General features: G+C 48.0%; 2 long non-coding RNA genes across 2 annotated transcripts; one reads left to right on the forward strand and one right to left on the reverse strand.

Annotated features, from left to right (window-relative positions):
* Nucleotides 1-431: 431 nt before the first annotated feature.
* On the forward strand, nucleotides 432-10,814 carry LOC102157376. The gene is made up of 4 exons (XR_005355055.1): nucleotides 432-876; nucleotides 3,064-3,260; nucleotides 7,409-7,591; nucleotides 10,691-10,814. It is a non-coding gene; the product is annotated as an uncharacterized LOC102157376 (long non-coding RNA).
* A 5,313-nt stretch (nucleotides 10,815-16,127) lies between these two features.
* Nucleotides 16,128-19,297, reverse strand: LOC111092886. The gene is made up of 2 exons (XR_005355798.1): nucleotides 18,684-19,297; nucleotides 16,128-16,819 (listed from the first exon to the last, which is right to left on the reverse strand). It is a non-coding gene; the product is annotated as an uncharacterized LOC111092886 (long non-coding RNA).
* Nucleotides 19,298-23,385: the final 4,088 nt, after the last annotated feature.

Genomic DNA, 23,385 nt, shown 5'->3' on the forward strand with positions numbered 1-23,385 from the left:
TTGGGGTGCACTTGGGTGCACGAGAATTGGGGGGCTGCCCCTGTGCAGTCGGGGCCACGCGCCCCAGGAGAGCCGCCTTTGCTCGAGAGCGGGGTCGCGCAGGGAAGTCCGCGGGTCTGGCCAGAAGCTTCTGTCCTATGAAAGGCAGAAGGGGAGGCGTCTGTGGCCCCTGGGGCACCCGGGCCGCGTGGCCTCGGGGTCGGGGCGCTCTCCCCGGGAGCGGGCCCCGCACCCTGGGAGGGAGCCTGGGGACAGGCCCCCGCGAGGGGCGGGCTCGCAGTGCCCGCTGCCCCCCGCCCCCCGCCGCTCCGGATGCGCCCGGCGGGCCTGGCCCTGCCGCCCCCGCCCCACCCACCCCCAGCCCCAGGTCACGGCCCTGCACCACCCGGGGCTGCGCGTCCGCTTCCGCGAGCCGAGCCGGGCGGTCGGGGCGGGAGCCGGGCGATTGTTTCTCGCGGCGCCCCTCCAACCTCCAGCCTTCCAGCGCTTTCTGGAGGGCAGTCGAGGGGAGCCCGGGCAGACTTTTCCCGGGGCGCCGCAGCCCCGAGGGGGAGGCCGGAGCCCCGGAGTCCCGGCCCCTCCCTGCGCCCTCGTCCCCGCGGGGCCAGCCTCCGTGCACCAGCTCGAGCCACTGATGCTGACCTGCCCACTCGGGCTGCCCCTCCCTGCGCGAGCCCGCCTCGGCCTTGGGGCTCAGCCCGCGGGAGGGACACGGTGCAGGTTGGTGAGGCGACGAGGCTTCCGTCCCCGCGACCCAGGTCGGCGCCCCGGCCGCCCCCGCCCCCGCCGAAACGTGGGAGTTGCACGGAGGTGGTTTGGAGACCGAGAAGAACCGAATTTCCTGGGTTGCTGCTGCCCGCGACGATGACGGCGAAGGTGACGACATTTTTGAACTAAAAATACTGATTTGGGTGACATGCACCCCCCGTTCCTATTTTTAAAATGTGCACCGTGGAAGTACAGGAAAGCACAGCGAGTCACGTAACGGACCCCCTCGTCTAGAAAAGATACGTGGAAGGGCGGTGTAGTGATGGCCAAGGACCTGGGGAGGGAAAGAGGAGAGAGCGAGGACCGGCCTGAGCTGCCCAGGACACCCCCCCCCCCCACGAAAAAGGACCCTGGGGGCGGGGGTGGGGGAGGGGAAAGCAGGTTAGAGACACCTGAAAATAACTTTTGAGTTTAGAGTTTTCCCATCTCCGTCCTCCCTGGGAGGCCAGGTTGATTCAACTAACTTTTATGGATGGGGTGGAGGGTGGGGGGGCAGTTTTTTTTTTTTTTTAATTAGAAAAAGCGTTCATACAGAAAATCCTAAATGATTTGCAGTTGACATAAACTTCTAGCAGTAGATTATTTGCTTATTGTTTTTGGCGTGTTGTGAATGTCAAGCATGAGAGAACCTGAAGGGAAGAGGGAGAAAGAAAAAGCTCCTGCTCTGTTAAAACTTAGCAGCCCCCTTAGAAAAATAAAGCGTCGGAACCTTTACTAGGAGTCACACAACTCTACCCCAAGTGAAACAAATGTCAGAGGGGGTAACAAAGTGGGAAAACATGCAAAGTGCATTTCAAAGGGTTCCACAGTAAAGCGCAATCTGAGATTCACGGAAAGTGGAGAAGGATAAGACAGGAATTAGGTCATCGCGTCCAGACCCCAGGAAATATGTTTAGATCAAAGCCTGCTCCGTTAGAATAAACAAAACAGGGCCCATTGGGCCCTACCAATATTTTCATCTCCGCGCTAAGAGCTGCTAATCTAACTGGCTCTAGTGGATGAAAGCGGCTAAAAATCACAACTGTAAAAATGACTAAGTAAAAAAAATGTCCTCTCAACTATAATAGGAAGATAAAGATTTAGATTTGAGCTAGAAAGTAACAAGATCCAGGCCCAGATCAACACAAACTTCCTGGAATTTTAGCTCTAACTAAATTATCTAATCCCAGGCCATTGTTCCCTTCTTGTCCGCACTCCCACCCCCCACCCCCCCCAACCAACCCCTGCAATTGAGTATACCAGATGATTTACATAAAAAAATTGTTAAATTTTAACTGCGGTCTAAAAGCATTGCAGGAGGCCGACTTTTGGGTTCACTTACTTTACATTCCTTAAGGACCTACCCCCCACAAACCCCACTGTCGCCTGCCCCCCAGGCAGTTGTTGCGGGGAGAGCATGCTGGCCTTTATTGTTATGGATGGTTCTTTAAGGCCAGTCTTTGAGTTTGGTCTCTTTCCATGGCGGCAGGATAGACGGAGACCAGAGCTTCTGTCATAGAAGCCAACCTTTGGGTCCGTACTATTCAGCAGCCCTTGATACTTTAGCAGCGAAGCCCAAGTACTGTGTAAAGCTTTCTTTCACAGCAGAGCTGATGGCCTTAAACCAACTGCCAGGGAACATTTGATAGATAGAAACATCCAGAAACGGGACAGGAAATCCCAGTAAAGGAAAATTCACCCAGGCTAAATCCAGGATTGTAGCTCCTTGCTGAGCTGGGTTTCCTCTTAACTGTTTAAACATATGATTTGGCTCCTCTTGTGTTTCTATGGCCATCTGAGCTCAAGTTTAACAAAGACTCAGGGACTGCCTGTCAGCTTGGCTCTGGCCCCCTCTAAAGCCAAGATGATGGGGGTGGGGCCTGTGCCGGGCCTTTATAAACACCCCCAGGAACAGGCCATCTTCTGTGTGGGGCCCTTGGCGACTCATTCACGGAGGTCAAACCCAGCATCAGTTTTGACGATCCACGGAGGGCTTTGAAGACAAGTGTCACTGTGTTGGAGGCTACACAAACCCATCCTTCCTTGTTAGGCCCAAGGTGGAACCCCATCCAGCTTGCCAAATGCGGCTGAATCCCGATGCAGCACGGTCGGTTGGTTAGGACATGGGTGCGGAGAGAAACCAGGGGTCATGTCATCTTCTTGTAATCACGGCCACATCCAGTATGAGGCCCCAGTCACCTAGAAACGTGGGTAAACGTGCCATATCGCAGGCCCCACTCCTGATGTAAGGGACAGAGAGGGACATAAGAGCTTGTGGAGCTCCTTCTACATTCAGAATCTGTGGTGCTTCTGCAGGTCTCATCTTGTTACAGTTCTGTGAGACAGACAGGACCACTGTCATTTACCAGATGACAAAACTGAGTCCCAGAGAGAGAGAAGGAACACCTGGATGCCAGGAGATGTGGAGCTGTCACTTGCTTGACCATCAACCCCAGAGCACAGTCCTAACTTGCCTGATCCATGGACCACCTTCCCCATCTGTACCACACAAGGTTTGCTTCCCATCGGTATTTCCAGTAGCTTCTCTCAGACTCTACCATGTTCACCACGTCACATCATTGGGGTCCCACCTATACTCTTACTTACTGGATGACTTCATTTAAGTTACTCCCTTTTTAAAAACCTACGTATATTTATTTTAGAAGGAATAAGGAAACACCAGATTTGATTCTCTTCAATAGTCTTTCCAATCACAACCATTGGGTGCCGTGCCCCAACTCCAAATAACACCGACACCACCACATCACACCAACACACCTGCTGCTCTGTCCTTTCCTCATTTTCCAACTGCCTCTTGCTTTAGACAAGCATGAAGCCTGGGTGCTCTTAAAGAGTTTTCTTTCCTGGTCGCCATCCCACTCCTCTACTTGTCAGCACACCTTGGCGCTGGCCCAGAATTTTTCCAACTGTGGGTCAAGACCCATCGGGGCATTATGAAGTCAGTCTAGAAGTCATCATCAGCATTATCTTTTAAATGTAATAGAGTAGAAAGGATCAGAATATATCACACTCAATAGAAAGGGTCAGTCGTGTCTTACTCATCTCAAGGGATGTGTGTGTGTGTGTGTGCACGCGCACATTTGTGCATGTGCATGGGTGCACCGGGACACACGATAAATGTATTTAGCATGGGTTGCCATCGAAAAAGTTGGAAAGCCACTTACGAAGGCCCCAAGAAGTACAGCTGACCCCTCTCTCTTTCTCCTCTGAAATCACAGCACCAGGGGCTTTAGAGGGGAGACTGGCAGTCAGTTTTGGGGATGGGGGGAGTGGTGGTGAAGGCACAGGCCAATAACCTAAGCTTCCAGCTCTCTGCAATGACTCATCCACGATGCAGAGTTTTCTAGCTGCCACTCCGGCAGGAAAAGAGAGACTAGCGACTGGGCTCATGCTGCTCATCTGTGTGTTCTCCTCTCCTGGGCTGCTTCCACGTGGAGGATTTTAAAAGCATTTTGCTATAAAGAGGATTTCTCCGTAAATGCACACATGAGCGCAAAAGAGAAAAACAAAACAAAACTGAGCGCTAAAGCTTACTCGGTGCAGTGAGCTGCACTGTCCCATTTATAGTCCCTCACCCCATTGGTAACGGGCTCCAGCTCTTGGGTACCTAAGATAACTTCCTTCCCGAGTCCCACCATTTCTGAGCATCCTTAGTCACAGTGCTCACTATGGGGCTTCTGGGGCCCAATAAATATAATGTGGTCCTGAGCCATCATTCCTAGAAGAGTCCCTTTCAGAAATACTGCTCAGAAAGGGAGGTTGTCTGTGGCCTTCAGCAAAGATTTCATTTTAACAAACACGTGTGTGCTTGTGGGGGTGCACACACACTTTTATCTAAATCTCCAGAGCCAGGAATGGCCAGGAAGACCCTTCTTTGTTTGAATAGACGTGAGTCAGGGAGCTGGGGCCTGAGTTATTTATATTTATCCTTCCCAGTTTCAGTCCAGTACTTCTTAGGTAAATTATAATAAAAAGAGTAACTGTGGTAGCTCACGTTATCGGCACCAGGTCTCTGGCTGTTTCTCCTCCATTGCTTTGGCATGTAACTTGCAGTGCCATCCCCCGTGGGGCATTTGAACTTCCCCACCTCGTTGGCCTTGGCCCCTTGGCTTGCTTTGTCCAGATGCGATGGTTGTGCCACTTTCATTCCTGGGGACTCAAGACTCCTGCACGTGTCTACTCATGGCCCTGGTACCTCTGCCATCACCACGAGAAGAACATTCCCGCTGATCTCAGGAAAAGAATAGAGGCAACATGGAACCACCCCTAGTCACGCCCAACCTAGATCAGCCAAGGCCCAGCCAGGCCCAGTTGAGTGGAGCCGAACCACAGATGGGTGTTGCTTTAACCCACTGAGCTTGTGGGTGGTGTCTTACTAAACATCACTGGGGCCACTGTTAACCATTTCCATAAGATGTGTTTATAGTGGTTATGAAATGTCAGACATCATTTTAAATGTTTTATTTGAATTAACTCATTAAATCCCTCTAACGGCCACATGAGGTGGATACTATCAAGACACCCATTTTATGAATAGGGAAACTAAGGTACAGAGAGATTCCCTGTAACGTCTAAAGGGACACCCCTGGTAAACAGAATCTCAACCCAGACATCCAGCTCCAGAATGAGCATGCTTTGCTTTTAACCACTCTGCTATCCTTTTGCCCTGTCACAAATCTATTTTTTTTTAAGATTTTATTTATTTATTCATGAGAGACACAGAGAGAGGGAGAGGCAGGGACACAGGCAGAGGGAGAAGCAGGCTGCATGCAGGGAGCCCGACAAGGGACTCGATCCCGGGTCTCCAGGATCACACCCCCGGCTACAGGCAGCGCCAAACAGCTGCGCCACCGGGGCTGCCCCGCCCTGTCACAAATCTAAGAAACCACCTGCCCATCCCTCCCTAACTAAACCCCAGGCCCAGAATTATAAAATAAATAAATCAAATCTCCGCACCTTTCACTTTTTCTACTCCATTTAGAAGTCTCCAGAGAGGTAGGATCCTGCAGGATTCACAGGCAAGTGCTCTGCTCCCCAAACACCTGCTCTTGCCATGAGAACCCTCCTGACCAGGGTCCTTCATGCTCAGCATAGAGTGTAGACAGAAAGAGCAGATATCCACACTAATTGTAAATCCACACACTAATTCCAATACCTCCCTTCAGTGAGCACTGGATGCTTTCTGCCCGTGATAATCATTATCTACCCTGTAAAGACCTTGTTAATACTTACAGATCAAAATATTTTTGTATCTTTTCCATGGAGGGAATGATCCATCCACCTAGCAGTGTGTGGAGCTTTACTTCCCGCCCTCTTTCCTTCTCTCATGGGAAAACACATCAACTGGTTTCCCTTTTCTTTTTCACACACTACAAGTCATGCAATCTTTCAAGGGGGGGGGGGTGGCGGGGGGGTGGAGGAAGGGATGTTTCATCTGATTTATCACAGTGAAGAGATAGTTGGCAGGCATGAGTAGCCGTATACGTTTATCTCTCCGTGAAGAATATTGATGACATTCACATTTTCTTATGTGCGCAAAGCTAGATTTGCAAATTCCTGGAAAATGAAGGAAATGCTGAGGGAAATAGTTGAAATTTAGGAAGAGGGTCAGGTTTTCATGATCTGAACATGCCATGGGGGAGAAGGATGAGAAGGTCGGAGTTGCTGGCCTTCCTTCCTGTCTGGGTGCCACCCCCTGATTAGCCAGTATATTTGTTTCCTAGGGTGGTTGCAACAACCAAAACAACAGAAACTTAGTTTGTCACAGCTTTGGAGGCTGGAAGTCAGTCAAGATGTTGGCAGAGCCATGTTCCCTCTGAAGGCTCTAGGGAAGGGGCACCTGGGTGGCTCAGTGGTTGAAGTGTGATCCCGGGGTCGGGGATGGAGTCCCACATCGGGCTCCCCACAGGGAGCCTGCTTCTCCCTCTGCCTATGTCTCTGTCTCTCTCTATGTGTCTCTCATGAATAAATAAACAAAATCTGAAAAAAAAAAAAAAAAAAAACCTCTAGGGGAAAATCTTTCATGCCTTTTTCTTAGCTTCTGGTATCCCTAGTGATTTTTGGTGTAGAAATATCCTGTAAGTTGTAGACACATCCTTCCAACCTTTGCTTCCAGCAGCAGGTGATATTCTCATGTATCTTCCCATCATCTTTCCTCTGCAAGGACCTTCTCCATGTGTCTTCTCTTCTTATAGGGACACTGGTCATATGGAATTAGAGCCTGCCCTAATGACCTCATCTCTGCACCTGATTACATCTGCAAAGACGATTTCCAAATAGGGCCACTGGGGCAGATACCCAGGGCTAGAGAGAGGCCATCACAGAAGCCCAAGTGAGACACAAAGAGGAGCTGAGCAGAAAAAAAGAAGGTGGAAGGAGCTTTGGGTATTTCTGAGCAGATTTCACAGCCCAGAAAAACCACAGCTCTCAGAGCTAAAAAGGCACCCAGAGGCCCTGGGTCACAAAGTGGAGACTCACAGGCTGACTTCGGCCTGCATATGTGTTTTATTTGGCTCACGAGGCATATTTAACAAATTTGAAAGCATTGCCAGCATTTGAAAGTCAGGAGATCTCATATAAAAGTTCAAATTTCCAGATTTTTTTTTTTTTTTTTTTTTTTTGGGAATGTCAAATGATCTAGTGTTCTCGCCTTCCCACATTTCAACAATTGGCTAGCACAGAAGTGTGACTGTCCCGTTCGGTTGAAGCAAACCTGTTGTCCATCTTCGGTTCCCACCCGACCCATCTCACGTGGCTACCAGCCTGCTGGCCTCTGCACATACTTGACTTTTTCTGCCTCACTGTGGTCCAGCCGGCTTATTTGGTAAGTGAAGAAAGGAAGGCCCAGAGACAGAAGTACCTGGGTTAGTGGCGAATGCCACACGGATTAATTCAGCAGGAAAACGTAGAAAGGCAGAAGGCAGATACTTTCAAGGAGACGAAGATGTCAGGAAGGTAAAGCACAGCAAAAGGGCATTTCAAGAGGAGGGCTCCATCAGGAGGCAAATCTTGGGACTCAGACAGGACCCTGGATTTCCTGCAGATGTTCTTGCCGGTAGAGAAGGGGAAAGAAAGAACACGATGACTTTAAGCTGGTCCGGGTAGGCCAGACTTTAGGTTTTCCTGGTCATCCTTTGTTTGCCAGGGGCTTTTTGCTTTTCAAACCACTTCCACACTCACTGTCTCCTTCAACCCAGCAGGGCAGAATGAATGGTAGAGTGTTCCCTTTAAACAGATGGGGAGGGTTGCCGGGGTGGCTCAGTGGTTGAGGGCATGATCTTGGGGTCCTGGGATGGAGTCCCGCATTGGGCTCCCCGCAGGGAGCCTGCTTCTCCCTCTGCCTGTGTCTCTGCCTTTCTTTCTGTGTCTCTCATGCATAAATAAATAAAACCTTAAAAAAAAAAAAAAGGGAAAACTTAACGGGACTTTTCCAGAGTTGGATCGTTAAGTGGCAGAGGACTATTTCAATCCATCTTTTCTCCCGGCTAGCCCAGTGCTCTTGCTAATGAAACGCTATTTCAGGAGGTTGTAATTGCCCTGTGGCCAAAAGGCTCTCCCACCTTTGAGTCTGGAAGGTTCAATTCAGACCCAACCACAACAAAGACTAAAAAAGGGTTAGCTTCCCCCCCCACCCAGATCGACATGGAGTTATGTATGTAGAGAGAGCAATCTCTAATTAGCCACTTACCCAGAGCCTCCCTTCCTCTCCTCCCTCCCACCTTCCCTCATTCCTTCCTTCATCAAGCAGTTATTAAAGCTTATTAAACTATGAGGCACCTCTAAGTGGCCAGGCAGTTTGGGCAGCACCAGGATTGCCCCCTGGTACTCATAGGGCAGTGCAGACCATCACTGTGGAAGCCCACGGGGACTTCAAGGTGCTCTGGACACTGGCACCCAGGACAGCAAAGTCTAGCTACTGCAGGAGGGGAGCTCAGGGAAGCCTTCCCAGGCCCCAGGAAGGTGCCTGCTGCTGGGTTCATTCATTCGTTCATTCGGCAAACATCTAGTGAGCACCTGCTCTGTGCTGGGTTCTGGGATACAAAGCAACGAAAAGCAGAATGAATCTCTACCCTCAGGTTGCTTACATTCAGCTACTTTTATAAAAGCTGTTGTACTACCCAAGTGGAATATTAACAGGAACACCCCCCACTGCCATAGAGATATTTGCCATCCTGTATTATAAGGATGAGAGGTAGACCAAACTGCCATTGGCCATGCCCTAAGTGAGTGACTGCATTTCCGGGGGCATCTGCTTCTGGAAGTCTGGAGGACAGGAGAGCCTCCCTGCTAAGGACATCGTCCATGTGAGAGCAATGGTCTTCGTAAGAGGTTAACCAAGACAGTCACAGGCTGCACCCAGACACCTGAACCAAACAGCCCAGGTCCATGTTCCAGGTGGAGCCACTCTCCCCAGGTGAGGTGTCTTCATCTCCTTCCAGTTCTCATTACCTCCAGCCAGGGTAGGGGCAAAGATCAAATCTTTTCTACCAATTTTTTTTTTTTTTTTTTTTTTTTTTTTTTACTAGAGGGAGAGAGAGAGCACAGAGAGGGAGAGAGAGAGGGAGAAGCAGGCTCCCAGCTGAGCAGAGAACCTGCAGAGAACCTGATATAGGGGTTGATCCCAGGACCCTGGGATCATGACCTGAGCCAAAGGCAGATGCGTAACCAACTGAGTCACCCCGGTGCCCCCCTTTTTTTAAGAAACATCTTTATGACTGATTCAGGCAGAAGAACAGCAGCAGCCGATGCCCCTAAATAAAGAAAGAAAAAAATTTAAAAGATAGTGTTTTTACCCTAGGAACCCTCATTCATAGTTTGAGGTAAATCTGCAAGCACTCGTGGGCCGATGGGCTTGATCTTCATCACCGCGCACAGTAAACAGAGGGCTCATGCACACATGGTCTTTTCCTGACACCGAAGGAAAACAAGCAAGACCTGTCTTAGAATCGGTGAAAGCTGTTGCATTAAAGAAAGCAAAACCAAACCAAAACGACAACTAGATTAATTAGAAAAGAGACAGAGACAGAGGGATTTTGAGGAAGGGGGAACACGAGAAAAGATTGATGATTGTCAAAAATTAATGATGGAACTCTCTATTGATATGGTAGTATTTGTATTTCTTTGTCTCATACATTTAAAAAATATATGTAGGGATCCCTGGGTGGCGCAGCGGTTTGGCGCCTGCCTTTGGCCTAGGGTGCGATCCTGGAGACCCAGGATCGAATCCCACATCGGGCTCCCGGTGCATGGAGCCTGCTCCTCCCTCTGCCTATGTCTCTGCCTCTCTCTCTCTCTCTGTGACTATCATAAAATAAAAAATAAATAAATAAAAATTAAAAAAATAAAAAAGATATGTAATACTAGTATAACATAATAAATATTTTTAAATTTTATTTATTTATTCATGAGAGATACAGAGAGAGAGAGAGAAGCAGAGACACAGGCAGAGGGAGAAGCAGGCTCCACACAGGGAGCCCGACGTGGGACTCGATTCCGGGTCTCCAGGATCAGGCCCTGGGCTGAAGGCGGCGCTAAACCGCTGAGCCACCCGGGCTGCCCAACATAATAACTATTGATGCTTAGTCGCTTTAATAAAGAACTTCTCCTCTCCTTAAAAAAACCTAAATGCTAGGGGCACCCGGCTGGTACAGTTGGCAGAGCATACAACTTGATCTCAGAGTTTTGAGTTCGAGCCCCATATTGGGTGTAGAGATTACTCAAAAAAAAATCTTTTAAATAATTTTAAAATGCTTAAGAATAAATAAATCTAAATGATAGAATAATTTTCAGTGTCTACTGCTCAGTTCAGTGAACTTTTATAAAGCCAATGAGTTCAATATTTCCATTCAGATACTTCAGTTCACTCCAAGGAAGCTTAACACAGGCATAACCTAAAACACAGTTTCACTCTGCTTTTTCACAGGGGACTTCCTCATACCAGAAAAAAATGATGATATAATCAGGTATTTTGTTGTTTATGTCTTATTACTAAAAATCATACAGTTTCCACTTCTTTTTCTCTATAGAGCTTTATTATGATATATAAGACACTGGCTTACATCAGTGCTTCTCAGGGCACCTGGGTGGCTCAGTTGGTTGAGCGTCTGCCTTCAGCTCAGGTCATGATCCCGGAGACCTGGATCAAGTCCCAGGTTGGGCTCCCTGCTCAGCAGGGAGCCTGCTTCTCCCTCTCCCTCTGCTCCTCCCCACTGCTAATGCTCTCTCTCTCTCTCTCTCTCTCTCAAATAAAATCTTCTTTAAAAAATAAAAAATAAATCAGTACTTCTCCAACTGTCTAGTTTATTCAGACAGCTCAGAATGGTGTTGAAATGCAGGTTCGGATCCAGTAGTGCTGAGGAGGGGCCTGAGAATCTGAATTTCTACAAAGCTCTATGGTGATGCTGGTGTTGCTGGACCATGGACCACACTCTTGAGTAGCAAGGCTCTCCATGAGTTCATCCCCACCTCTGTCAGAATCAGTCCCACAATTGTTGGATAAGTGAATACTCAAGAACCACAGTTCTTCAAATTTCCAGGGCAGCAAAATCACCTCGATAATTTGCTCTAAATCACAGATTCCAGGGCTCTGATCCCAAGATCCTGATTCATTGCCTCTACTCCTCACTACACCTTAACCTTAGCCTGGCTGTATAATCCAGTACCAGGGCTATATAATCAGGGCCCTGCCAACTTTCCAACCTGGTCTCCAGCTACTCTCCCCCTTGCTTGCAAAGCTCCGACCTCCATGGCCTTTCTTCTTTTCCTTAATGTTCCACGTTTGTTCTGTATGTCTTGGGCATTAAATTCATATTTGGAAAACTGCCCCTGGATCTTCCCAATTTCCACGGGACTCTCTCTTCTTGTTCTTTGGTTCTCAGTGTAAATGTCACCTCCTCCAAGAGGCCCTTCCTGACCACCTTAAAGTAAGGTGGCCTAAAGTAGTCTAAAATACTTTTTTCCATATACTCTTTCTTTCTTTAACACATCACCAGGCTGTATTACCATACATATGGTAATAGGAGTAATAGCTCCTACTGCTATCTGGACTGATGTTGTCCATGTATGTGTATATTGGTTTAGTGTCCATCTACCATGAAAGCAAGGACTCTACCTGCCTTGTTTCCCACTGAATTTCTGGGACCTAGCACAGTACCAGGGTATTGAATAAATGAATGAGGGAATCAGTGAACAAGCATACCCAGGTTGTGAAGCAAGGTATAAAACAAAATAAACAATGCCATGAATTCTGGTCTTCGTGGTTGATGACAGCAGAGGAAAGCAGATGTGAGGGTTTAATGAGCAGAGGATCAGCTAAGTACAAAAGGAGTCGCTATGCTTCCTTCAGGGTGTGGAAGAAAATTAAATTAGAAATACAGGATGGCAGTGTGTTTGCAGCTTTTTGCTCACATGCTGTATAATACCAAGTTCTTTGTCCTTTTTCTGTCTGCTTTAAAATGGTAAAAATAGATGTTCATGGCAGACAATTGAGGAAAACAGAAAAATTTAAATAAGAAAATATATACTGTCTTATCTAACCACCCACAAATATCAGTGGTTCTCATTTTTGTGGTTTTCCTTTTAGCATTTTCAAATACACACGTCTTACAGAACATGTATATGGCAATATACTCTCTTAAGTGTGCTCGTTTATTGTTTAATGTAATAGGATGAGTATATTCTCATGCCTACAAAGTGTCTTAAAACATATATTTTTAGTAGCTGCTTAATATTCCCTTAAACGGATAGAAATACCTAATTCGGGTCCTTTGTTTCTTTTACTCTGTTGTCCAGAAAAGCACTATAACTCTGTGCTCTCTTTTATTTTATTTTTAAAGATTGTATTTATTTATTCATGAGAGACTGAGAGAGAGGCAGAGACACAGGCAGAGGGAGAAGCAGGCTCCCTGCAGGGAGCCCGGTGCGGGACTCGATCCCAGGATCCTGGGGTCACGACCTGAGCCAAAGGACAGATGCTCAACCACTGAGCCACCCAGGTGCCCCTGCCCTCTCTTTTAAGTGGAGTAGAAATGTCTAATAAATGATTTTTTTTTCCCTTGATGAGACTAGTGGTTCTCAACTGGGGACGATTTTGCACACCCCTCGGGGAGGGACATTCAACTATGTCAGAAGACATTTTTTGTTGGTCTCCTACTGAGGGAGGAGGGTAGCTCATGGCATGTAGTGGGTGGAAGCCAGAGTTACTGCTAAACACGCTACAGCACCCGGGACAGTCCTCCTACAACAAAAAATCGTCCAGCCAGAATGTCAATAGTGCTGACGGTGAAAAACTTGCCATCCGGGGCAGTGTCAGGGTTAATATTCAACAACCACTTAAAATTGAAATTAGCACTCTACCATTAAAGTACAGGACTTTGCCCTGGAACTCTGCTGTGGAATAATTAGAACTGCAGTTACTGGAATCTGGGATAGCTGAGAGTTTACTCTCACAACTTGTATTTTATTAGAAATGTTTAAATAGCAATAAAAGAACATGAAACTAGAGCTTCTATTTTTCAAAGTGAGTTCCAAGGAGGAACTTCGTGGTGCTGGCGTTGGTCCTCATGTGGGTCTGTACTCTCCTGAGGACACCGAGGCCCAGAGAGTGCACAGCCCCAGGCTGGTAGATGGTCTCAGTAGAAAACATTTTCTAAGGCAGAGAAGTGACTTGGCTAATCTGGAAATAGTTTCCAAATGCCAAAAGGGGTTTGGATGCACAGTTAGCTGAACGCCGATCTTTGGAAGCCTCTTCTCTACGCCTTTGCTTGAACGAAGTTTTACTCCTTTGCAGTCTTTGTAGCAGTGAACTCCTCGAGGAATTGCACATTTATTTATTTATTTATTTATTTATTTATTTATTTATTGAATTCCACATTTAGTAAGCAAAATCGCCGAAACCGCCCCCACGTCCCTTCTATTGAGAAATGTGTGCATCTCTTTCGTCCCTATTGCGATCTTTGGGACTTTACCCGACCTTTGCAGGGACAACTGGGGTAGAGACAATTTGTTATGATATATCCCCACAGATGATCCAAATCCCATCGCTCCAATGCAGAACAAAGGGAACGTGTGCTGCTCCTTTTTCTTCGGCCCACATTCCTTCTGGGGTTGACTGTGAATGGGAAGAGAGGTCTAAGTTGGAAATGCTTGGAATTGTGTTTCGGATATTCAAAAGATTACACAGAAAGCCTTCCAGGTGCTCGGGAAGAGATATACCGCGGCCGAGTCAGGAATCACTTTCTGCGCCGTAACAATGGAAATGCGATCTTTAGTTAACACGGACTCGGAATTTAGAGCGGGCGAGCGGGACCAAGGTCAGTGGTTCGCGCCTTGAGATCGATTCGTGCCTCTGACCTAGATCGTCTGTGTGCGCTGCGCTTGTTGGTAACTTTGCTCCTGCGGTAATTTATGTGACTCATCTGCAGAGCCTCTGAGCTGCGGAGAGGGGGCCGGTGGAGCTTCCCTGGCCGGCAAACCGGCCTCCAAAAGGAGGACAGGAATAAAAGAGATGGGTGGGAAGTCAATTCCGGGGTCTCCTGTTCTAGGTGACGTACAGTCTTTCGTTTCCCTGCTCTTGGTCGGCAACTTTGGTTTCCAAATGCTCATTTTCTTTGTAATTTTCCATGAAAATATTGCTCCAACTGCTGAAAATCAAGCAGCCGATTTTCAATCAAGATTCACAGGCTGTAGACAGGCACTCCTTGCCGGCAAGAGATAGAAACATCTGCGGACACACATGTACCCAGACGTGCAGGTGGCAACACAGAACACGCATCCACACAGGTGCGCAGTGGAGACTGCTGTAAGCATAGGCGATGCGGCACATGGGATTTGTTCATCATCAGCTGAACCCAGGGTTCAAATCCTTTGAACTGGAATGGGTCTGGGGGGGCAGTGGGTAGGGAGAGGGTGGTCAGATGGGAGATAGAAAGCAATGAACTTCATCTCCTACTGCACAATCCCTCCCAATATTCTCCTACTCAAGTAAAAGCCCTAAGGTCAGGTCCTGATTGATATTTCCATCAGTTTCATCTTTGAGTGAAGGAACACTTAGGTGGCATCTATTTGCCTGCCAGATACCGAGGCGATGCCCATGAGTATGATACCAGAGTTGCCCTCGAGAATTAGAATCCTAGTGGGTATAAGACGATCTCACATAGAGTTGTGGTGTAAGTTATCATGCCCTTGTTCAAATTGACTTTTCTTATTCTCTTTTTTAAATTAAATTATTTTTTAGTAAGGCTCTACTCATAATGTGGGGCTTGAACTCACAACCCCTAGATCAAGAGTCACATGCTCTATGGACTGAGCCAGCCAGGAGTCCCTGGCTTTTCCATTCTAAGAGTACTGGAATGGGCACCTAAGATTTCTTTCAAGGAAGTCCAGTCAATGCCACTGGGCCTCCCAATGGACTGGGAGGTCAGGCTGTGGCTGACACTGTTTTACTCACCTATGGACGATGGGACCTGTGAGATGGATCCTTCCTTAAAACAAAAGGAGCTTCCTGGGGCACCTGGTGGCTCAGCGGTTGAGCATCTGCCTTTGGCTCAGGTTGTGATCCCAGGGTCCTGGGATCGAGTCCTGCATCAGGCTCCCCACAGGGAGCCTGCTCCTTCCTCTGCCTATGTCTTTGCCTCTCTCTCTGTGTCTCTCATGAATAAATAAAAATCTTTTAAGAAAACAAAACAAAAAAAAAAGGGAGCTTTCTTATCAATGGAATTGATAAGACTATAATTCTAGCATGCTTAGCCCTAGAATAGTTTTATCTGATATTACAAGAAATCAAAGACTACAAAGGACAAGTGATGTAACCAGGGGCCTACAGCTCATTATTTGAAAGAGCTGGGAGTGGGATATCGGGTTGTAAATTTTTTTCCACGTTTTCTAGGTTCTTCCTGTGACAGCACATTTTATTCATGCCCAGGAATAAAAAAAAAAAAAAAAAAAGGATCTTCTCCATATTAGGTGTATGTGCCTAAAGATGTGTTCTGATCCAGGCAGGAGAGATGGAAGACCATTTGTTAAGATAAACATTGGAAAGCACCTGGCAAAATGCCTGCTGCATGACGGCGCTCAAGACACGGATGGCCATCCTCATCACCATCATCCTCCAGGTCCCCATCATCATATTCTATGCCAGCCACTACTTCAAAAACTGGCAAATTCACTTCTCAAAAAGATTCCGCACGGGGGGCACCCGGGTGGCTCAGCAGGTGAAGCGTCTGCCTTCACCTCGGGTCATGATCTCAGGGTCCTGGGATCGAGCACCGCACCCGGAGTCTGCTTCTCCCTCTCCCTCTTTTCTTTCTCTCTCTCTCTCTCAATTAAATTAATAAACTTAAAAATAAAAAAAGATTCCACACTTTACAAAGTCATCTTCAATTGTATTCATTAAATTTTTACCTGTCTTCCAAAAAATGTACACGAATGGGGTACATTCTTATGTAGAGGAAGATCTACTTACTCTCAACTCGAATACATATTTGCATCGCTTAAGAAATGTTAAGTAGCTTTTCATTTGTACTGTCTACAAGACAGTGATGATAAAAGACATCCATAAAGTCTGGAAATATAGTTATTATTAGTTCTTGACCACATTATTTATATTCCCCTATGTTTCCAGGCTTTATGGACATCCTGTAGATCATAAACATAGCAAACGAGAATAAATTGCTGGCCATTTTGGAGAAATTCCTCATGTTTTGCGTGCTTGGCTTAAAAAAATACATTTTATGATGGAATCTCTGTGTTTATAAACAAAACCCCAAAAATTTACAGAGAAAGAAATCATTTTGACTTTCTTACTCAATATTGGTTTCATAAACCATGACCGAATTATGGCAAATCTGAACTTGAAAGATGGTTATTTTGTTTAAGTGAGTTTAATGTGTTCAGGACTGGGCAATTTTTACTCTTGTTGTTTTTCCTAAATTTCATCCTTCTCTGAAGTTTTAAAATTCAATCATCTGGGTTAATTTCTCTTAGGCATTTCTGAGCCCTACAACATGGAAAGTTTTGTTATGCAGGATTTTTCTTTTGGTCTGCCAGGCACCTCCTGTAAGTGAAAACAATTTAATTTTCAAAAACAGTTTTTTTACCCTAAAGACTATAAGAACAGATTACTTTTTAGTGTGGTCCTTAAAATGATCAGGTTCTCTGTAGCTATCAGGCTAACTAGAAAATATGAGACCTCTTCATGGTTTGCTGGGCACACGTTAAACTGGTTTTCAGGTTCCACAATGACAAAAATCATAGCCCGGGTGACCATCTGCCTGGTCAATAAGTGGCCAGCGGTGGCCTGAGTCAGCTAATTGTGCATAATTGGGATTATGTAGTAGAGATGACACTCCCCTCTCCAAACAAAGAAAATCACATTTGTGCTGTTTCATGTGACCACTGATCTTTTCTGGCCAGTAAGGGCAAAAATTGGGGTTGTCATAAAGTCTGCGTCTGCAAATGGCCAAGATGGTGGGAATGAATGATCAATTCTGGGAGAAGCGGGAGACAATAGGCAGTGGGGGAGGGGGAAAGGGAACCAGGGACAGGGGAATCAGAACGAGATGGGGGTGGGGGGCGGCGTGGAATCTAGGGCTGGGAAAATTATTGTCACCCATCTGTTAGATTCCAAAATGCAGGCACATTCAGTGTCTCAGACCTGTCTTTCGAGTCTGAAATAGTTATCCAAGTAGCTTCGGAGGACAGGTGTGTTGTGGGGCCCCCGGTGGGGCCCAGGGAAGGTGTTGGCGTGTGCAGAGGTATTGGAGGTGTTGGGAGCGTGTGAGGAGGGTGTTGGGTGTGCCTGGGGCACGTGTAGAGAGCAGAAACTATGCCCTTGATTTGAAGATTGCTGATTTGTTCTGTTCAAGCCCTTCTGGGGTCAGGTACCGTAGAAGCTGGACAGGAGCTGAGACAGCCAACCCTCAGCAAGAGGGTGACTGGTCGGTGTGTCAGAAGAAGTCAGAAGGAGGGCTTGTCCTCGAGTGGCCCCGGAGCAAAGGCCCAGCGCTGTGGCAGCAGCAGCATGATGGGGACAATGGCTGTGGGTGGCTGTGAAGCGGAGGGCTGGAACGAGGCCCTGCTTCCCGGCCGTGATACCCAGAGAGGGCCATGGGCTCTCTTGCTCCCCAGCCCGCCTCTCCTAGAGAGTGTCAAAGGCACTGCGGATGAAACAGTGCCAGCAGCACGGTTGACTCCGGCCAGAAAAAAAAAAGCCTTGGTGCAGACTTAGTCCAGGATTTCTCAATCCAGGCACTGTGGTCATTTGGGGGTGGACAAGCCTGTGTCATGGGGCCGTTCGCGCATCCTAGGGTATTTAGCAGCACCCCTGGCCTCCACCTACTAGATGCCACAGCACCACGTCTCCCCCTGCTCATCCTCTCCTCCCCCGGGATCGTGACCACCAAACATGCTTCCAAGCCAGTGCCACATGTTCCCTGGCTGAGGGGTGGAGGCAAAAATCACCCCAGGTTGAGAATCACTGTTTGGGGGCCCTCATGCTCTACTCTGCTAGTATCTACTGAGGCAGAGGCTTTCCCCAAAACTCAGAACATCTGAGGAGTTGCGCCTTCGTTAATCTGGCCGCATGGTTCTATGTGTTCAGGTGCGAGGCCTGGCGTCTGTGTACGCATGTATGCTTACGTGTGGCTGTCCCTATGTCCCTATCTTACTGGCCGCTTGAGAATGCTCTGGGAGTCAACCAGCCCTTGTTTTAACGGTCAGTCCAAATTCCAAACGCACAGTGCAAGGCCACGGAGCAACCTCTGTGACTTAGACTGGAGCCTGCAGCTCCATGGCCGACCCTGCAGAGCAGATCCCCCAGATCCCCCTATTCATGGGTCACCTGTTATATGACAGGTTCTGTGTTAGGGAGACACAGAGGGAAGAAAGTCAGGTAAGGCCATCGTCCTCAGGGGGCTTACTTTCCAGAAGGTGGAGGGGGTGTGGAAAACTGAGGATCAGGTGATTTCCGGGGCCTGGCTTTACTCTGGGTCAGGCTTTTCCAAAAGCTTCGAGGCTCCAGCGAGGGGCTTCCACCTCTCAAGCTCCTCCCAGTGCAGGAGGGGCCTTGGCAATGCGGTCCCCCCCCCCCCCCCCCGTTTTTATAAAATTGGCAAAAAGTTCACATAGCTTTTCTTTACAAGGGCCCTCAAAGTACGGAAACTTCAGCTCCTCTTTTCAAAATCTATCCGGATGGAGACCGAGAAAAATGCATCCCTGTTTCAGCCACGGACAGCAGGGGAAGAGAGAAAACATCATCCACCCGAAAAAAAAAACAAAGTAATGAGAAAAGACTCCGAGGATCCCCCATGCGGAGGGAGGGGGGCATCCTTCCGAGCCCGGGGTCCTCAGAGGCACAGCCCCGGGGTGGAGGAAGCAGGGAAGCCAGGCCCTGGAGGAGGCGGCAGGACTGAGCAGCTGGCCCAGGGCGCTGGGTGGGAGCTGGCCACGGCGCTGGCGCGGCCCCCGGCGTCCTCCGGGCCATTGTGCCGGGTATTGATCCGGCCCGGGAGCCACCGGGCCGCGGCAGCTGAAGCTCGGGGGTGGGCGCCATCGATCGGCCCCTCCCCGGGTGATTTATAGGATGCGCCGGCCCGGCCCGTAACCGTAACCGTAACCGTAACCGGGAGAGCTTGTTTAACGAGGGTTCGGGGCGCTCTCCGCTAGCTGGTTAACTTTAAGTATTGGAAATGGGATTGATGCGCGCATAATAATATTATGATTCATACAAACCACTTCTCAGGCAACTCAATATATTTCATTACCTCCTTTCTAGCAAATGTATTGATTTCTGTTTTGCGGTTTTATAACACAATTTCAAGGCTGTTGTGGGCTTAATGAGCCGTGTTCTTATGATGTTTAAAAAGATTTGAAGCTATTGTTGAAATAAATATTATGGATCACCCCCTCCCGAGGCCCCCCCCCGCCCCCCTCTCCTCCTCCTCCTGCTCCTCCTCCTCCTCCTGCTGCCGCCACCCCCCCCCCGTCCTCCCCGCCCTCCCCCACCCGCCCCTCCCCTGCCCGGGCGGTGCCGCCAGCAGAAAGCAGGGGGCTGCAGCTCTGCGGCCCTTTTGTGGCCCAGATCAAAGGGCCCGAGCGCCACAAAGGCCGCCCCACTCGGGCCGCGCGGCCACACACAGCCGCACCTGCAGCGCGGCCAAATGTCATTGTCGCTTCTGCGGGGCGAGCGCGGGGCGCGTACCTCGGAGGCGGCAGATGACTCTAATAACGCTTGATGAGAATTGATGGGGAAGGAGGCGCGCGGTGTCCAGGGCTTTTTATTAGCTGCCCCGACTGCCCGAGCCCGAGCCCGGGCGCCTGCACCTGTGGACTCCCTTCCTCCCAGCCTTTATGGAAGTTGACAGATTTTATTAACTTTAAGGAAGAACTTTCCAGCGTGCGGAGGGCCGCCGTTTATTTTGTATTCATGCGAAACGGAAACCGAAAAAGCCATGTTTACATATTTACCGGCCCCAGTGACTTCCCTCTGGGGCTCCATAAGTCACGTTCCAGATTAATTTTGTCATAAAATTGACTAGTGTGCTAAGGGATCTTGGGAGTTTGGGGGCTGTCCTTGGATGTGTGCATTCCTTTTTCTTTTTTTTTTTTTCCAATGGGAGAAAGCTATATTCAATTATCTAATATCTCAGAGGAACCCCCAAAGACTTCCCAAATCGTGCAGGAATTGGAATGCTTTTTTTTTTTTTTTTTTTTTTTTTTTAAAAAGCGTTTTGCTCCCCGGGAGAGAAAGCATTTGCAGGGACCTGAGTAGCTTTTGCTCACAGCAAGGCTTCCCAAATCTTTTTGATAAACTAGAAACAAAGGCAACAAGGACCAGAAGCATCTTCAAACTTCGTGGGAGTGACACTCTGGGGGTTTGGGGGTGAGGGGCTCGTGGGTGTGTCCGGGTTTGGACACTGGAGGCGCAGCCCCAGCACGTTTAGAAGAACAAATTTTAGTTTTATTAAAATAATCTGGTTGGTGGACAAAATATTATTCCCTAACCCAACATAATTTTGCATAACTTCTACACTCTATTAGAAAGCTCCTAACTGGGGGAGGGAGGGGGGCACAAAGTATTAGCATTTTGCTTATATTCCTATTTGTCCATGGCTCTCAGGATATTTTTAAGGTTTATGTCTCATGACAAATGGAAGTCTCTGATGATGAAAATTCATGTTATATTAATGGCCCAGTGTTGAAAATTCAGCCACAGAGTCAGCTGGGTATATTGCTTATTAGCTTAAAAGCATAAAGCTTTCTAGAGCTTCCTTTTGTGTGCCAAATAAACTTCAAATGAACCGAGGATCATTTTGCAGGAAACTCTTAAGTTGAGCGATAATAGAAAGTAGTTAGTAGAATATTACACTTTTCATTTGGGCAAACAGATGGGATGCCTGCTTTTAGATTTAATCAGGGGCTGACAGACAGGTAGGACGCCGGCATATTTTAGTTGGAGTCTCTTTCTTTTCAGGAAAGAATGAAACTACTTAATATTCAGTATGCCCTCCACCCCCCCACACCCATCTATTCCGCATGCCCCGTGATCTCCAATGCCTAACTTTTTCTCATTTCTGATGACATTTACAAAGTACAAAGGGCATCTAACTGCAAGTGAATCCGTTTATTAACACATCTTTTACTCTATTCTTCCCTCGCAAAAAAAAAAAAAAGAGTTATGAATGTGTCTGTGTGCGTGCGCGTGTGTGCGTGTGTGTGTGTGTGTGTGTGGTTAAAAAATAAAACAACGGCTGTTTAAATCACGAAGAGTACACCCAAATCTCCATTTACATAGACACAGACGTAAATAAATGATTTAACAATTTGGGAGTCATGAGTCTCTGACCTCATGCTTTCTCAACTAACCTTTTTAAAAGATTTTGATACCAATTGTTTCTCTTTTTTTCCCCAGAAGCATAATACGTGGTAACCCTAGCATGTACAATCTGTTTCCACAGAAGCATACAGACAAGTGCAGCCAATGGTGGATTTTAATATCGTGGCGCAGCTTATATTACCTTGCTGGAAACCAAATCTCCCCCCACCCCGAGACCTCCTTCAAATGCAAGTCCCTTGACACCCCCATCGGAGATCATTTGTTATGCAGAGTTTTGTGAGGCAATCAAAATTAATTCACAGCGATCTTTTCACCCAGAACCTCCAGCCTCTAATAATGGTCTTTCTCAACAGGTGTTCATTGTGGCAATCTGACTTCAAATTGCCAGACTAAAGGTTTTATTCTTTCGTCATTTCTTTTTTTAATCTCAAACTTGTAATTTACTAATCTGTAGCAGCTGCCAAGAAGGGCCCAGCTGCTTACCAAGAGGGGAAGTGTACCTCCTAGGAGGCCAGGGCAGGAGACCCTCACCTCTGGACAACCAGGAGGGAACACTTGAGATTCACGGCCTGGGCGGGACCGGGACGGACATGGTCCCAGGGGGCCCCTTCCTCTGAGACTGACCTAAAATTGATGATATCCGATCGGTCATAGTGGACCCCTCCAGAAAGGCTTCAGCAACGCCCTGGGCTTTGCACAAGTGAGGAGAGATGGGATTTTAGCAGTGGCGACACCAATCGCCAGAAAAACACCATGCAGAAGAGAAGGATCTTGAAAACTTGCATCATTTCAGCTCGGGCCAGTTGAACTTGCCCAGGCTAACGTGCTGTCTTTGTCAGCTTTCAGATCTGCCTCCTTTTAAGGTAACTCCAGAGTGGGGAGGGAGGAATTAAGTTTTACTGCAGAGATTCTTGGACTTCATGGCTCATCAGAACCAAGTTGGCTGAGTGTGTGTGAGAAAGCAGGAGACCAGACTTGCCATTTCCAGATTGCTAGGACTCTAAGTGCCAGGGTTCCGGCCCTGGAGATCCTGATGTAGTAGGTTGGCACCGGGCCTGGGATTATACATTTAACAAGTATCAGGGGGGCCTGATGCCAGGGGCCTTGAATCCCTTTCATCACGGCTAACTGTTCCACTGCCTCAGTAATCCGATCTCTATAGTGGGTTTCCCCACTTCAGCCTCCACAGGCAGGTGGTTCCCAGCACAGACACACAGGGCCCCGCCCCTGGGCAGGTATTCCTGGGAGGCCACGGTGCTGGCTAACAGGTGCTTTTCTTCCTAAGGAGATGGCACCTTGGAAGGACGGAGGCAAGGTTGTCAAGAAGTAACCCACTTTGCATGTAGTAAACCTTGGCCTCCTGGTTTTTGGGGTAAATGATGCCTGCAGCTTGTTTATTCCCTCTGGGCGGATGTCTGAGAGGAATCAGCCTAGGCTGAAGTAGTGAGTGCTTTGGGCCAAGACTGGAAATAGAGGCAAATCCTCCCTGGTGTGGGGGGTTGGAGGCTCCCGAGGGTTCAGAGGACATTGGGAGGTATCGGCTGCAGCTCTCAGCTTTGTCATAGGCTAGGAGCCAGGGTTCTGTGAGGGGTGAGAAAGGAGACAGGGTGACCATCAGTGTCCTGTCTGGCCCCAGACTTAATGGGAAGAGGATTTGGATTCCTTTGGTATATGCTAGAAAAAGGAGACACAGACCTAGGCAGCTTCAGAGAGGGGAACCAGAAGACTTATATGAAACCCAAACAATGACAGAGAGGGATGCCTGCGTGGCTCAGCTGTTGAGCATC

This window comes from Canis lupus, chromosome 2, assembly GCF_011100685.1.
Source record: "Canis lupus familiaris isolate Mischka breed German Shepherd chromosome 2, alternate assembly UU_Cfam_GSD_1.0, whole genome shotgun sequence".
Lineage (NCBI taxonomy): Eukaryota > Metazoa > Chordata > Mammalia > Carnivora > Canidae > Canis > Canis lupus.